This window comes from Cuculus canorus, chromosome 11 (genome assembly GCF_017976375.1).
Source record: "Cuculus canorus isolate bCucCan1 chromosome 11, bCucCan1.pri, whole genome shotgun sequence".
NCBI lineage: Eukaryota > Metazoa > Chordata > Aves > Cuculiformes > Cuculidae > Cuculus > Cuculus canorus.
The window spans coordinates 11,033,368-11,050,498 of record NC_071411.1 but is presented as its reverse complement, the minus strand read 5'-3'; the positions used below and the strand labels follow the sequence as shown (position 1 = coordinate 11,050,498).

Below are 17,131 nucleotides of genomic sequence, written 5' to 3'. Positions count from 1 at the left end.
TCATAGTCTTGAAGATGAGCACTCTTAAAAGGGAAAAAGTACTGATATTTTTCTAGGAGAAAAACACAAAAAATAAGAGTGTAGGTTGGATGACAAAGAGTTGTTCTGTTTAAAACTACATCTATTTATTTGTAATTCCTTTGCGGACAGTGGAGAGCCCAAATGATCTGTTTGAAGATGTCTCAGTCACAGCTTTATCCAGTTCATTTGCTCAAAGCAAAAGGTTTAAAGTCTAGAGAAGCCCTGTTATTTAATTAAATACCTCCCTTCTATATTTTTGCTCAAAATGTGATTTTAAAATTAAAATAAAAAGAACATCTTTCTTTTGTCCCAGAGCTCTAAATGGTTTCTAGAGCTCCTGTCTTTGAAGTATCGTGACACAGAGGAACCAATTAAAACACTATTAACCGATCAGTTTGAATGGTTCAAACATAGACTTGGTGTGGAACTCAAATAAGCATCTGGTAGTTTTAAGGAAAAAGGGAGACAAGAGTTGGGCAAGTGAAAATAAATCAAAATAATATTGTGTATTAAGTTCTTATTTCATTTCAGGTGCTTAAATGTTTATAATTATTGGTTGTTGGCACTGCGATAGGTTTATCCTGTGTGTTCAGCTGCCCCATATTGCAGGTTGCTTCCAAACAAACATCCAATAATCCTGCTCGACTTGTCTGCATACATTTTAAACGGTAAAACTGATGTGCAGTTGCACATTTAATATCCCAAAGCTGTTCGCTGAGTGGAGAATTGTCTTTAGGCTGCTCTGGAGAAGTCTTAGAGCTCTCTTCTCCCTGTTCTTTTTATGCAAAATTTTTTTTCCACAGATAAGTGAACATATGTCCTGAATTGCCTGTGAGTTCCTCTGTAATGAGGGCTGTTTGTAAGCAGCCGTACCAGGAGGCCCCCATTGCCCACAATGAACGTAGTAGTAAACCACTAGTAGAAGAACCACAGATTCCTCTCAAAACAATAAGTCCAAGAATCAACAGATACAAATTAGAGCATTTTCCTTCTGCATTTGTTTGTTTTGTTAAGGCATTTATTTACATTTTTTTGTTTGTTAAAAATCTCAGTCCTATATATATTTGCACACATATTTGCATGTGAAAATGAAATGCGGCTGTGGACAAGATTAAAGATTATCACAAATAAAAAAAATTTGGTTTCTAAAATTTATCTAACTCTACCTTTTATGGCAGATGAAAACAAAACCAAACCCCTAAACCACAAACCCCACCTCATTGTATGTGAGTTGACTTTTACTCCTTCGGACTGTTGGCTGACCAAGTAAGAAGATAGACTGATATTAACTCTCTCATGCTGAGTTTTTCATGTTCCTTAAGTGAAGGAAGGGCTGCACCACTGAACCTCTTTGCAAAGAGGCCACACGCGTCACAGCAGACAGCGGTTGCAGTGTGAAGCACCATCCTTACCGTCTGAAGAGGGAACAAGACGACTCTTATCATTAATAAACTTCTTTTGAAGCCACTCCACCACAGCTGCAGTGCAAAAAAGACCTTAAAGTACTCAGGAATTCCAGAGCCATGGTTCAACTGAGTCGAGTCATGAAGGTGAGCTCCTGTTTTCTGCACAGTAAGCTGATGTTGCTCAATTGCACCACTTTTAATTACCTCACGATAAACAGAAAGTTATTTTTCAAATGAGAAAAGACTTTTCTCTAGCTGAAATCTTTCTCCCAAGGTCTAATTCATAGTGTAAATAAATAGCACCTCTAGAACAGAGATCATGAGTATGTACCTGCTGGGTGAGGAATGACGGGAGTGGTTTTGAAGAGGAAATCAACTGCGATACCAGCTCTCTGTACTCTGCTGCCTTCAGTACATGCTGTTATGTAACGGGCAGATTTGAAAGTTCACTGGAAACAAAAAAATACATCTGAAACCAACAAATATTAAATATAATGTTGCATTAAAGATAACAGAGAACAGAGACACCGTACAGTACATGCCCAGGGGCAGTCTGGCTGGGAAAAGGAGATCCCTAAGCCAGGGTCTGAGTCACTTTTAAAGAGGTTGAAAATGAACAACTAACATGAGTCAAATGTTCTTGGTTTCTATTCTTCAATGACAGATGTATTTGTGTATGTTTAATTTTGGGCTTTATGTAAAAATTACATAAGCATTTCTAATTTCAATTACAGGAGTTAGCTTTTGAATCAAAAATAGGTCCAGTACTTCTATGCCATTTTAATTTACAGTGCTTATTCCTCTAAAAAGTGCAAAACCCTATGAAATGTCTGTCATCAATGCTAAGCTACCTTTCTAATTTTCTTAAATAGAGCTGTAAATGACAGAGATGTCCTGTCTTTTTCCAGTAGAACAATGCACCCCAACAGGAATTTGAATTGATCCAATATATAGATTACATTTACACTCAGCTCTTACCTTATACAGTATTTTTTTTCTCCATCTACTCCTAAGAAAGGGAAAGAAAGAACAAGTCCTGGTTTGTTTTTGTTGCAGTCTAGCTCAACTGAGAACAAATTCTGGTTCCTCCTCTGGTTCCAAGTTAAACATTTATCTATCAAAACAGACAAAATTAATTTTCTTTTTTAACATTTAGAATTTAATATAGGATTAGAGATAGAATATCATCTGCCTGGTGCTGTAGACCTGGCAGCATGACCTGCACAGGAATTTCAGCACCCCGTGCTGGAAACTCTTTTCTAGATATCCATATTCAGGTTTGTATGGTGTCTTGGCTACATATGAATGCGTCTGCCTGGGTGCACGCTGTTTGTTTGGTGTGAATTGTTCATGGTTTTAGCCCCAAGTATAAGGAATTTCTAAATGCCTGTGCCCCTCGCCTTATGCAGAACTATAGGGACAGAGCTGGGGTTGGATTTTGGGATAACCTAAATATGAGGATGGAGAGAAGAAATCCAATGAGGGGTTTGTAAGTGTTTCACTGTAATACTTCTCCTCTGATGGCCACATTTCCTTTTCTGGTTTTGTCGCACAAGGAAATTGTATAGTCATTTTGTGGTGGCAGTGAAGGAAATAAGCAAAACTTTTTATTTCTAAACTGAGGAAATAAAGTCTGCAAATCCTGGAAATGCCCCATACACTAAGAACCCAGGGTGCTGCTTTTGTAATTTGCTTATTATTGCTGCATTTTAAAATGCAATAATTTCACAAGTCAAAATTGACAATGAGTAGATTAAGGGATTTCCTACCACCTGTTGAGCTATTAGAAACAGCAGATGTTAGGTAATTTTGGAAATACAATTCTAGATTAGAGTTTATAATTCTTAATTTGCATATTTCTGAGAAATGAAATACACATGATTCTTAGTGATTTAAGTTATTATAAAGAAAGAGAATGTATTAAAAATCTGATGTTCCAATAATATATCTTAATTGTAAATATAAAATAATTTCTCTAAAGACAACTGAATATTGTACAGAAGTTACAGTGGCCCAAGAGAACATATTACGATGGAGTTCCAAGATATAAAGCAGACCCAAACTTTTTTTTGAACCATAGAAACTCATACTTCAACAACAGAAACACACAATATTCCAAGGTAGTCTAATTTTATATCTTGGAAAACAGAAACATTTTTTCTGTATATGCAAATTGCATTTTTATTACAGTAATGAGAAATGTGTAATTTTTTTCAACTCACAGAAAAAACAGCTGATGTAATTGGACATTTGATGTAATTGCATATACGATTGGAATAACTGCACATGCAACGGAGTGATTATGCTCACAGTTATAAAACTTTTGTGAGCAGTTACAGTGTATTTCTATGTTTCTTAGACACATAATTGTATGTGTGTTTTGCACCCAGTTCTTTTATGCAGCATCCTACCTACTTATTTATTTTGTAACGTGGCTCTTGCCTAAATATGAAGTATTCTTTACACAGCAAGCAATAAAAATAATGGGTTCACCATAATATTCAGAGTTGTGAATACATTATTACTAAACTGTTGTGCATTTTACTTTATGGGGAGTGAAATAAACACTTACTAAAGATAAAACCTCATTTAAGCTCCAGTCGCTTTGCAGCAATTGGCAATGTAGAGAGTATTTTGCCAGTTCCTGCAGCCGTGTAAGGGGAACATAACACACAATTGTTTACAGTAGTTTTTTAAACCTGCTGTTGGCTAATGATAAATTTTAGGTATAATCATTTTTTCTTTCTCTCTTCTCAGTTTTCTCGGCATCAAGAGATGTGATCTATGACCAGGTAAAATCCTCATTCATTCTATTAGGCAGCATATACCACAGTATTTTGCAGCCAAAATATTTCACAGTTCTGTTTTCAGGATCTGTAATTAAGAATGGAACTGTGCACACTGAGGTAATTTCTGTTGCTTATTTAATACCTCTTCTATTTGTTTTCCCCTTCTTTTTTTTACCCCGCACACTGTAGTGGAGGGCATTAGCGGTGCGTTTCAACAGCGTCAGGATTTCAGGGGAAGTGGTAGAGCCAAAGCAAGGAAAAATGAGCTAGGTACAGTTAAATTTCGCCTTTTATTGACTTCTGTTATTATAGACTAGGAGTCCTCACAAGCTCCTCATTGGCTAATAAAGGAAACGCTTTGAATTTATGAGGCAAATAAAATCTCGGATCAGAATACCATTGTTAGTAAAATCCAGTAGTGCTATTGAAAGAAAATATAAATGCTAGCCTCTGAGTTATACAGTGACATCTGTGCCTAATATCTGAAAGAGCCAAGCAGCTTGCCTGTTTACATGCCGAAGGAAAGCTCTGCTGTTTTGAACAGAAACATACAGGTTTATGTGCAGGAATTACAGGAAAGCAGAAAGTGCCCAAGTGCAGAGTGGGGCCGTGTACTTGTCTAATTATTTCATTATCATTGATTAATGGATTAATTGAATAAACGTATTTACTTTATTCTGTTACATAAGATTCTCACACATAAATCACTAAGGATATGTCAGAACTAAAGCTTCTGTTGAAGACAGTTTTCATCTTTCTTTTCTTAGAGCTGTTGTCTGCCAGAAAAGCTGCCTGAAAATGATGGTGTGTATATACAATTCCTCTGCTATGGTGTTGAATGGTATTAAAAATAGGCTTGTAAGTGTTTATAAGACAATTCATGCTTTCAAAACAGTTTGAAGATGTTTTACAAGACACTTGATTTCATTATTATTTTTATTAAAAACATCCAAAAAGTTAATATATCAGGCATTCAAAATGAGAGGCAGGATTTTTCTGAGTGCATCGGGTGGCACTGGTAGGGCACTGGTTGACTGAAATAGATGAATTATTCTCTGAAACTTGTTTTCTTTTTCTCCTTATCTATTCTTAATACTCAAAGAAAAGTTCTACAGGGTTTAATGCTTTCAAACCTAGTATGTGCTACATGATGAGCTGACACTACACACACATCATTTCATAGAAGGAACTGAGGGAATGAAATCTTATGAATATGGAGTAGATGGTCACGTTTTTGTGAAATCTTGATTTATAAACTAATGACGTTTCATCTGTAGTAAGAAATTAAAATTTCTGGTTTTAATGGTGATTACTTTGCTCTGAAATGTGTGAGCTTTTTCATCTTTAGTTATGCTAGCTCACTTATCTTCCCTGCAAAGATATCAGCAAGATTTATTCCATCCTTCAAATTTTATCTTGTCATCCTAGTTTTAAATCCAGCTGAGAGGTCATTTTCCACCCTAGGGGCCTCTGGTCAAGTTCTCTATTATAAACGTATGAAGCATTTAAAATAAAATAAGATAAATAAGAAAAGACACACATACCACCCTGCAACAGTGGTGCTTTCCTTTGACCATAAACAGTAAAGTGTGGAGATACCACTTTTCTTATATATGAAGAAGGGGCTGGTGGGTATAGAAGCCAAACCCTTCTAAAATGCCTATTAAGATAAAAGAATTTAAAGTGCACCCTGACCCAGAGGAAGACTAACTTAAAATCTATAGGCCAGATTCTTGGCAGTATGGGTCAATACACATCCATTGATGTGTACAGTATGTGCTTATTTATATAATCAGATAAACATCTGGTCTGATATGTATTTAAAGTACTTAAGCTAGAGGGGTGTCTAGTAAGATCAAAAATATCTTGAATCCAAAAATATTCTGGGCAAAAAAAGGAGCCAAGAAAAAAAAAGTTTCCAGTTCGTATATTTCTGGCACAAGAAATTAATCTCTCAGAGTAAACTATCGTTTTTATTCTGGTGATGCTCTGCTCACTGATTGACCCAGGGAAGATGTGAGATGTTTCTTTTTTTCTCACCTGTGAAGCCAATTTCCATACCTCTCATATTCCTGGTTCAAACTTCATCTTCCTAATAATTATTTGAAAATTGTAGTGACTCTTTTGGAACGGCTGTAAGGAAGAGGATATTTCATTCTCAGAGGACGTGCTTCCTCATAAATTCCTCTCTATTTAGGTTGGTATTGAAAAACTTTATGAATTCTTGCTTTGAAAATGTATTAACACCTAGACACTGCCAGAGACTACATTATTTAGATTTTTGGCTCGATGCAATCTGGGAATTCTTGTTACAAAGCAGTGCTCAGCAGACAGCAGAGATGCAGAGCCCCAGACACTCGTATTTGTTTTGCGTAGACATAGAGATGTATGCTCTGAAGAGCAAATAAGCCCAGAAATGACCTGTTTCAGGTGGGCAACTCCAATTTTGGGCTTCAGAAATGCTTTGTAGACATATGGACAAAGGAAGGATTGCAGCACTTTCACATCCTATTTGGAAGTGGTAAATTGGTTTCTGCTAGAGATTAAGGAGTGTGCTGAACGTGGACGCTCAAGCCTTGATCTAAATATGGTATAACTGCAGTATTACTTTGTGTACATGAGCTCTTTTGATTCATAGTAGGCAATACTAGCCACAGCATCCAGTCCCAAAATCATTGCGCCCTCGTTGACTCTTCTTGACTTCACCCGGGCTGTGGACCACCAGGTGGTCAGGAGGCTATAGTGCCAACTGGAGAGCATCACTGCCTGGTGCAGAGTGAGCCTGCTCATGCACTCTTCCCCTCCTTGCTCCACAGGACGTCCGGCTGAGTATCCAGCACAGTGTGCCCATGGCAGAAATTTCCTCTCCTGAGCTCCCTTTTTCACATCATGCCTGTATTTCCCTTCCTGCATTTCAAATCCATGTGAATGTGGTAGCTGGTATCTTTGAGCCATGCAAACAGTAAAATAAACACTTGGGTAAATTGGAATTTTTTTAGTGGAAGTGGAATTTACAAGAGCTGCTCACTCTCCAGTGAGTCAGTGCTGCATTGTTTAGGTTTGTGTGTCAGGCAAGGGGCACATGCATGTTAGAGGATGAACTGGGGGAGTGGGCAGGACATTGCTTTGCTATTTCATGCAAAACACGTAGCCTGTCTCTGTTTATCCTTTGAAAATATGTCCACAAAAAGAATGAAGTTTAAGAGTAGTATTATTTGAAATGTATTACTCTGTTTAACCTTCATATGCAAGTGCTACAGTATTTTGTTGAGCAAACATTCATGTTAGATTGGAATTTGATCTTTATGTAACATTTGTAATGACAAGAAGAACCTCTGGCTTGATTGGTTCCACTGAGAGGTGAAGAATTACCTTTATTTATCAAATTCATGTACAATTTTAGGGTTAGTTCTTCAGCTCATGTAATCTGATGTGGCTGCAGGATTATCAACAGTGCTGCTCTGCTGTATAATACTGTCAAATCTTGTGGAGAAATTCTGGAGCAAGGAAAGGCTTCACTCTTGCTTCATTTCACCTTCTCTCATTCCCTTTACGTTCTTAATTCCAAGAGAAATACAGAAAAACAACAACAAAAAAGTCTTTTTTGCTTTGTTTTATTCCCTCAGGGCTGCAGGGTAAGAGCTTTCACTGCTCACCCATTGTTTGTCCACTGACTGCAAACACCTTGTCGCTCATCCAGATTCCGATCACCCTCACCTACCCTGTTGGGCAAGTGAACATTTACTTTCTGTTTCATGTCCATACCTACATGAGTCAAGTAAGTGGAATATGAAGTTCGCATTATTAACCGTGTTATTTTCGTCATTACTACTACTTATATCTTTGTGGCTTCTGAACAAAAAATCCTGTGATGCTCAGTAAGATCTGTAGAGGAGAGTTAAACTTGAACAGCATATTTATCATACAGCAAGCGGATGACTACTTACGCAATATAATCTTGCAGCCAAGTCATCTCATAGCATGTTCCTCCACATACTGAGTTTTCTATATGTAATTTCCTGGAAAAAACCCTCCATAAAAGGTCCCAACTCCTGCAGATTGGGATGGAGTCGCAGACAGCAGTGCTGGCAGCACTCCTCAGACATTACCTCGGTATCTGTGCTTTTCTGGTATCAGTACTGATAAACTGCTCCCTGCTCACCTCTGTAGTGGCACAAAAGAAATATTTAAGAAGCCATGAAATAGTTTTCTTTTTTTTTTTTTTTGTACCCTATTAATAGCTTTAACCCACAGTTGCTTTTACGCAATGCTGCCATTCTATAGACATTTCTTACAACTTTGTCAGTGTAAAGACGATGATTTGCTGTCTTGTGTCCTAATTCCTTGTATAGATCTGACACTTCTTCTGATAACATATGTTTAATCCCTACTATGACGTAGGGATAATATGATATCAGTTTGCTGAAATCCACCATTTAACTTGAAGGTCCTAACATCCAGAAGCCAAACCTTTGTACATAAGCATTTGAAAAGGGAGAAAAAAGTGGGAATATATTTTGTACTATTTTTCTGAAAAGCTGAATTAGTTGCAAGTATCTGTAGCATTCAGAACTTGGCGCAGGAGCTTATTAAATCATTATTCAAAATGCTTTTCTGTTATTCGGTGGAATGAAACTTCTGTAGAGCAGGTTTTCTTGTCAAATATTTTGTTGAAATTACGTCTTCAAATTTGAGGCAAGTAAAAAAATATTGTGGCATGGTAACTTCTCAGTGTTTCTCTTTGTATTTGCAGTATTCTTGTTACTGCTGAAGTCAGGAAGTGAATGACAACAAAGAATAAATTTCTTTTTATTATTTCAGATTTCTGACAAGTCCATGTTGCATTTCTTCCCTGGTCTGGGCTCTTCTGAATCACACTCTTTCTGCCCTTTAGAAGTGATCTGCATCACTAGTCAGAAGAACACTTATTTCTAAGTGGAACTTTATGCCGAATGTTTTAATTCCTTACATTCAAGACGCTGGTGAACAGTACAGCGAGGTTTCATGCTTGCTGAAGGAGCGTGGTAGGAAACACCTTGTCAGAAACTCATCTGTGCACCTGGCAGCATCCCAACAGAGACCCAATGGGGAAGAGCCCATCCAGCATTATGGGCTGTTGAACTGTGTACCCCCTTCTAGCAACGTGCCAAGCCTGGGGCTGGACTGCTCTTCCTGATGCTATGAGCACTGCTGGCTTCTGTAACGATACCCATAAAATAATTCATAGTAATTGCAACATCACTGCTAAAAATGATGATGGTGCATGAGAAAAAAGAAAGATCTTCACCATGAAAAGTTGTAGGCAAGCATTATGGATGTTTAAGGTTTTTAAGGTGGCAAGATGAGAAAATGTAAGCTAGTGACAACAATCCTTTAAAGCATGGAGAGGGAAAGCTGGTAGTTCTAGCCACAGTGCTGCAGTTTAAAGTATATAGTTCAAAATATAAAAAACTGTTTTATAATACAGATGCATAAAACACACATTTCTTGGTCAGTGGTGATTTTTAAAGAGGAAAGTAATTGCAATCCTAAGCTTTTCACTGAATGGAACTATTTCTGTGTCATTATTCCTCGTACAACAGCTCTTTGGCTGACCTAGAGTACTACCTCCTTACAGAGACTGAGCTGATGCTGCAATAAGATCTATTTGTAAAACCCAAAACTGAGCCTTGTATTAAAACAAATCCCCCATATGGTGGCAGCCTTTTGAAAGATATGGGAAAAAACACCTTCCATTTAATGTTTGTTTTAACACAGTTGGAAAGAAACATAGTGTAGAATGGTTTCTCTTACTTCAGTGGGGAAAAATGGTCATCTGTGATGCAGTTTCACAGGAACAGGTAAGTGAGTAAGATTTCCTAACAGTAACAAGATCACTTCAGTTCAGATCTTATTTCAATAGGTGACTGTTTTTAGTCATTCCATTACTGCTCAAGTTCTTAAAATAGTCACCCTCTTAGATTAAGAAATACAGACCCCACTTCAGTTACCAGTGTTGTTAATGCTTCAGCGTAGGCTACACAGTAACTGTTGGAAAAGCTTGTTCCTTTTCCAAGAGATATTTCAGCTTCTATTCAGCAAACTCTAAAATCAGGTGCTCAGCAGTCTTTGTTTCCAGACACTTTTCAATGAGCACTGTGTTGGTATCTCCTCTTCTTTCTGCCAGTACTGGAATGGGAGCTGTGGAAAGGGTAAGGAACAGTAAAAAACTTTGCCAAAGATTTAAGTCTGTAAATCAAGGACACAAATTGTAAAGTACAACAGGGAAATTGGGGCTAATTCCTTTAACTGTCCATTAGACTTGCTTTTCTCCTTCTTACTTAAAGTATCTGATGGCTGAAGTAAATCTGTTTTCTGAGGAAGCTCTGACGTTGTTAAATGTTTTGACTGTTTCTAGATGGCCAGTTAGGCAACACCAGTAGGATCAAGAAATGATTTAAATTTTGTTTGAAGAGATTCTGTGCAAGGAATATTGGGTTGTTGGTTTTTTTCTTTTTCACTTGCTTAATGGATGATGCCCACTGGACTCAGCTCAGATGAGCAGAGATATTGCAAGGCAGGAGGAGAATGTCCCAGCAGACTCAAAGGCCATTTGCCTTTGAGATGTTACAGGGAAGAGCAGACTTCCCATACTGTGGCATGCAAGCAAAAAAGTAGATTTTTTTGAAAGCGGATTCAGAAGTGCTGTAGTTAATCATAGGATCATAGAATAGTTTGGGTTGGAAGGGACCTTAAAGATCATCTAGTTCCAACCCCCCTGCCATAGGCAGGGACATCCCACTAGGTCAGGCTGCCCAAGTTAAGTGGTCTTTTTTCTTATTGCTCAGAGTAGGACTATTGTACTGCCTTGAAATGACCTGTTTCTGCAATATTTTGTCCCAAAATAATAATAATAAAAAGAGGAGACACAGAAATGTACCCAGTGGTAAACACATTTGAGAAGCACTGATAACATCTGCCGTATCAGCTCCTGTTTTCAAGTTCTCTTATCCCGCGGCTTCACTACTGACCGTGCACCTTTTTTTCTGCAAGAGGCAGGAGCTGTTTTCCCAACAGGAGCTGTGAAAGCAGGGGGTAGACAGTGATGCTTCTCCTATGGATTCTCCACCTATTTGATATTTCCTGGGTTGGACCCTTCAGCCCCTCTTTGTGCTGAGCACCCTTCGTATCTGCAGTAAGGTGGCATGTTTTCTTTGTGAGCTCTCTGCACCTTGCTCACGCAAATGAAATTGCTCTGTTCTGACTAACGGCTCTGTGAGTTACAGCCTGCTTGTTGTTTTAGAAATAAAGATATTAGTATGCAAACGACTCTGGAAGGTGTTTCTTCTCATTAGAGAATGGAGATCATTTGATAAAAGATGCAGTGTGCTTTGTCTGTAAAAAGGCTTAGCAAATTTGTCTTGTCTCAACAGCACTCTAACTACAAGACCAGTTGGATAATGCAGCAAAGAAAGCACCAGAGACAAATGGTTTATGACACTCAGGTTACCTTTACTGTGCAAGGTGGGCGTGAAATTTTTTATGGTGAGACAAAAAAGATGATGGGCAATTAACTACAAACTCATGCAGCAGGTTTATCATATGCTCAGCTCATCCATCTGTGTCTCAGTCTCCAGTAGACTCGTGAGTTTCATCAAGAAAACCATTTTCAAACCAGCAGACCAAAACAGATCATTTTTGACTCCAAGCTCCATCGAGGCTTTTCAGTCGTGTTACCTTATGTTTATAATTTGTGGGTGCAACATACACAAGTAGCAGAAAAGAGTGGTCCAAACATTTTCCCCCTTGCAGGGTATTTGTTTTAAAATATTTCTCAGTCAGGGACTAGTTCTGCAGACACTCTTATGCATATGGATAATTTTATTCAGTTTAATTCCATTAAATCCTTTGAGGTGAGGTGGTAAATGTGGTATGTAACTGCATTTAAATTTCAATTCTGATAGAATGATGATTCTGATAGAATAGGTTCAGACAATTACAAGAGGAAGGATGAGCTGATAGTTAAAGCACTAAATCAGTACGTGAAAAATTGGTGCTCGGATTGTGCTCCTACTACAGACCTTATGGCCTTGCATGAACTTAGTTTTCACCTGTAAAGTCAGGATGGTTGTCATTACATTTCTGGCAAAATAGTTAATATTTAAGTATTACCCTTCACAATATTATGCCAATGAATATCTTATTTAAAGTATTTAAGAATAATCTTGTATAAATATTTTTCCTTAACTAATTATTTTGATGTAGTCTTGCCAGAATGGGTAAAAAACCCCCAGATTTGCAGAATCAAAGTTAATTAGTTTTACCCTATGAATTCTTAGGTCTCTCTTATCTTTTTGATCTCTACATCTAACTGCTTCACAAAATGCATGCACTTCTTCCCAAGACATCATGCTGCAGAGGGAATCAATAAAGTTGGAGCCACGGGACTAACGAGTTCAACTGTGACAAAGCATGATGTTTGGTTTTTTCACCCTTAAAATGGGGAAGAGTGCTAAACCTATGTCATGTAGGAATTATTCTAAAAAGTTTTATGGAAAATGAACCAATAGAGGTAGGACGGTGCTTTCCTCTGGTCTGCCACAGGGTTCATTTGTGTTGGTGGACAAACACATGATGACCTCACTATGAAAATTATGATCTTCCAACTGTTGTCTTCCATGCCATGCTCTCGTTTGCTTACATTAAGACGAATATCACTTGAAGGAAACAAAGTCCAAATTTTTCATTAATTTCTTGGGTACATAACATTATTGTTATTGTTTTAGATTAATACTAACTATTGATGTAGCACTATGCAACTCTATTAGGCTTAAGCAAGTGAAATGCTTCCTTTAAATTCACTACCTGACCGCTCAATATTGCTGAAGAAAGTGAACTACTGAAGAAAGATAGGCCTTGTGGTCTTTCCTGACAGTCAATAAATCGGAGTTTTGTCAGAGCAAAGAGATGCCATAAAGAGAGCAGATTAAAAGGGATTAGTTCTGCCAAGTGGCCTGAAGAGAGAATTTACGGCTCCCCTCCAACTGCCTGGCAGAGCCGGAGGATGCATAGGCTCTAGAGGTCAGTGAAAATCCTTCTGCTCTTTCTGAAGGGCTTTACATCAGAGCTAAGACAAAATCTACTGTATTGGAGGGGAGGAGGAAGAAGAGATAGAGATGCTTGGTTTTATTTTCTTCTGTCTATGTTACATTTACAACAAATGCACTTTTCTGTCACGAAGTATTACCTTCACTCTGATTGACAGTTGTTATTGCTATCAAAGTTGTATAATTTAATGAAAGGAATAACAGTGGCCTTAGAAAAATCTGTAATATCAGCGCAGTAGTGATGCTTTTGTTCAGTGGCGCCTGTGCTAGTATTCATATTAGTGAATGTCTTAAAAAAGATGTGAAAGGTGCACAAGTGATGGTGGTGGGTTCCTCGCAGCACATCCCAGGAGACCAAGTGCTGCGAGGTGAAGGGAGGGGAGATAGAAAGCTGACCATAAGCAAACACCAGAAGTTCAGATATTGGTCATAAACGTAGTTGAATGTTGAGGTATCTTTCAATATTTGGATACCTCAGAAAAAAATAAGACTGGGAAAATTCAAATTCACTTTCAGGCAGGTCTGAAAACGTGACAACTACAAACATTATAACTGGGTTTATGTTGGCTAATCAAAACTTCATAAGCCTGGTCTTCATGGCTCAGAGCTTCCCTTGACTTCAAAAAGGACTGTAGCCTGAGGAGACCATGAGAATAGTTAGGCAGCCCTGGCCAAAAGAAAACCTGGCTAGAAAACAAGAATAAAATTGGGTCACGTATTCTGAAGTAATGAGGGAAAGGGAGAGCTTTTACCAGGGAAGCTAAGAGGGAGCGAAGGATATCACAAACACATTGTCGCAAAAATGCATTAGACCTAAACCAGCAGAGTTGCTTTAATCTCTTTGCTCATACAGTGAAGAGCCATTACCGTATAGAGAGCCCTTTCACACCTCATATGAAGACAAAATGTGTCTTTTTTTGCTACATTGCCCCACAGAAAGACAGCAAAACATTGCAGTTTGATGTCCAAGTTTTAAGCACGCTTTATATTATGCACAAAAAATCCAAGATGTATGTCTGTGTATATAATTAGCGTAACAATTGTTTCTGGTTTATAATTTAACTTCAGTTTTTCATAGGTAAAATTACTTCCATCCCATTTTTTCTCCCTAGTTTTCAACAGAAAATTTCTAATTGCCATTATAAATGCAAATATTTTATAAGTCTTTATAATGTGATGCTGCAAATATGTTGGAGTAATGAGTTCTCTTTGCAATTGGGAAGATGCCCCATAGATATTTGGATCATAGTAAGCTATGGAGAGAAAATCTGTGAAAAGACAAATGCATGTGGTAGACATTTTCCTGTTACCCATTTTCATATTTCTGTCAAATATTCTTTAAACCCTTTGAAAAGTCTTTTTTTTTTACATTACTTAACAAAGGAATCCAAGATGAAGGCACAGAAACTTAAATGCTTGGAGTTAATAAAATAAATGTTAGAATCTAAATAGATATATTGGTATTTAACTCATCGTTTTAAAAATCCACGGTATATTTCTAACCTTACTTTGAAATATTTTGAGATAGAATAAAAATAGATAGAAAACATTAAAGGAAGATTGTTATATCCATGAAAATTATTTTATAACTCGCTTTTTCTTGTGGTTTTATTTGCTTATGGAGGAACCGTTTTAGAGAGAACAAATTCATCTAAAAACATATATTTAACTTAGTAAAGAAGACAGTTTCTTGCTCCCAGAAATTGAGTATTCTAGCCTCATTTGCTTCACTGAAGAAAATTAAATGCAAAATAAGTAGTGAGAGGAGAGCTGTGATGGTAAGATGTATGACCTATTTGTTTTATGTACATCATGCATGCCTCTCAGAGCTTTCAAATGGTCCACTAAAATTTATCTTAATGTTAAAGTCAATGTTTTTTCATTCATAAACAATAATAACATGCAAAGCCGCTGATACAAAATAAGATAGAGAAGGTTAATTCCATCTATGAAACTCTGTCTACAAACATAAATCCTGTAATTTAGATTGCAAAATCACTGATGCAGAGGTTATAATTTATTTGTACAGCACACTGCATGTGATGACTGCTGTCCAAAACTGATGTTCCAGAGCATCACTGCAATAGAATTGGTAAGATTGATTTTTACTATAAATAAAGGGAATGGTAACATGCCCATTAATGCCAGTATTGAGGAACTAGTCCTGGTGTCACAGAAGATGTTTGAAAGTGTTTGATGAAGCTGCCTTGCACTGCTTCAAAACATTGTTTAAAATTCCAAATAAGCAGTCATCCCATTCTGAAGTGATCAAGTGAGTGTATTTTAAAGTAATTAATTGCTGGTTAATTGCCATGCAATTTACTATCCCATATAATAAAATTCCTGAAAATTTTAGTTACTGTAATAAGCTAATATATTTTTGTATTTGTGTTAAGATTGAACAATCCTAAGTTAGCTGAGCAGCTTATGCCTCGTGTACAAATATCAAAGACGTGCTCATAAATTTTTGAAAAGCATGAGTCGGCACTGTTTCAGTAGAAGAATTTAATCAAATGAAAATCCTGAAATAAGTTTCTGGGAAGCTTAATTAAAAAAAAATGCTCAAAGAAATCACTGAGGGATAAGACCTGTATATAATAAAAAAATTAGAAGTCTCTAAAATGACTTCTCCTTTGAAAAAATGATGTTTGCCTATCAAATTTCTGTTAGAATTTTAAAGAATTTTGCTGTGAATGGCACTGAATATGTTCTGGTTAGGGAAAATAATTTATTGTGATCTTAAGTTCTCTGTTGGCTTTGATGCGCCACGCATGGAACACAAAAATTATATTCCTGCTGTAAAACAAATTGGGGGATTGACTAGGTCTGCAGGAGTAAGATAACTGTCAATAATTAATTGATCAAACAACTCTGAGCCTGTTTGGGATGCCATCAGTTACACTGAGCAGAAACAGTCACCCTGCTTGTACCTTTGTTGTATCTGCTTGGACTGTTTACACCCTCCCTAAATTTCCATATAGCTTATGTACTAGTGGGCACATTAAATGATGCTCAATATGTATACTCCTATCCTATCCCAAAGGATATACTGTTCAATAACCAATATTCAATGGTTTCTGCCCTGCTGTAGGAATTCTGATGTCATTTTGGTCTGATGTCCAACTACAGCTGCTATGACTTACTCTTGCTGCAGCAGAGAGCATTGCCAAGTCAACACAGCACAATCACTTGAAGCTGACAGACCTATGTGCGGATCCCACTGTCTGTATTGCTTCAACTTGCCAGTCATTGGTTTTGCCATTTGGTAACTCTAACTCTGAAAAAAAAATGTCACTGAATATTTTGGCCATTTTAGTCATCCTGTAAAAAAAAAAAAAAAAAAAAAAAAATCCTTCTTCCTGACGTGGCAAAAACCCCAAATTGCCAAAATTCTCCTGAAGCCAGGTAAGGCATCTCAAGGAGACTCTGCTAACGTCTGAGCACCTTCTGGATCAGGGACACCGTTCTCTATACCACAACCTGTGCAAGAGTGCATAGCGAAGTGTGAGATCCAGCACCAACACTGGTAAGATTGAATTATTCCTCTAGCGATGGAGCATTGGCCGTATGGAGGGCCTGTGGTTTGCTTGCTGAAAGTCTCAAAAAGAGAATGCAGATGTATTAAAGCCAGTTCTGGTTGTTTTAAAATCTGAGCTGTTCTTCTGTGTATACTTGGATATGTTAAAAGCCTAAATTAGTATTCAAAGTACTTTTGGCAGTTTTGGGGCCAGATTTTGCTCTTATTTGCCTTTATGCAAACCAGGAATGTATAAGTAGAAATTGGCATGGTACAGAGGACAGATTTTAGCTTGTTTAAACTGAGTTTCTG

General features: G+C 37.4%; 1 long non-coding RNA gene across 1 annotated transcript; it reads left to right on the top strand.

Annotated features, from left to right (window-relative positions):
• Nucleotides 1-1,102: 1,102 nt before the first annotated feature.
• LOC128853279 (uncharacterized) lies at nucleotides 1,103-10,315 on the top strand. Its single transcript, XR_008451711.1, has 4 exons — nucleotides 1,103-1,571; nucleotides 4,185-4,333; nucleotides 7,843-7,994; nucleotides 9,038-10,315. It is a non-coding gene; the product is annotated as an uncharacterized LOC128853279 (long non-coding RNA).
• The last annotated feature ends 6,816 nt before the right edge of the window (nucleotides 10,316-17,131 follow it).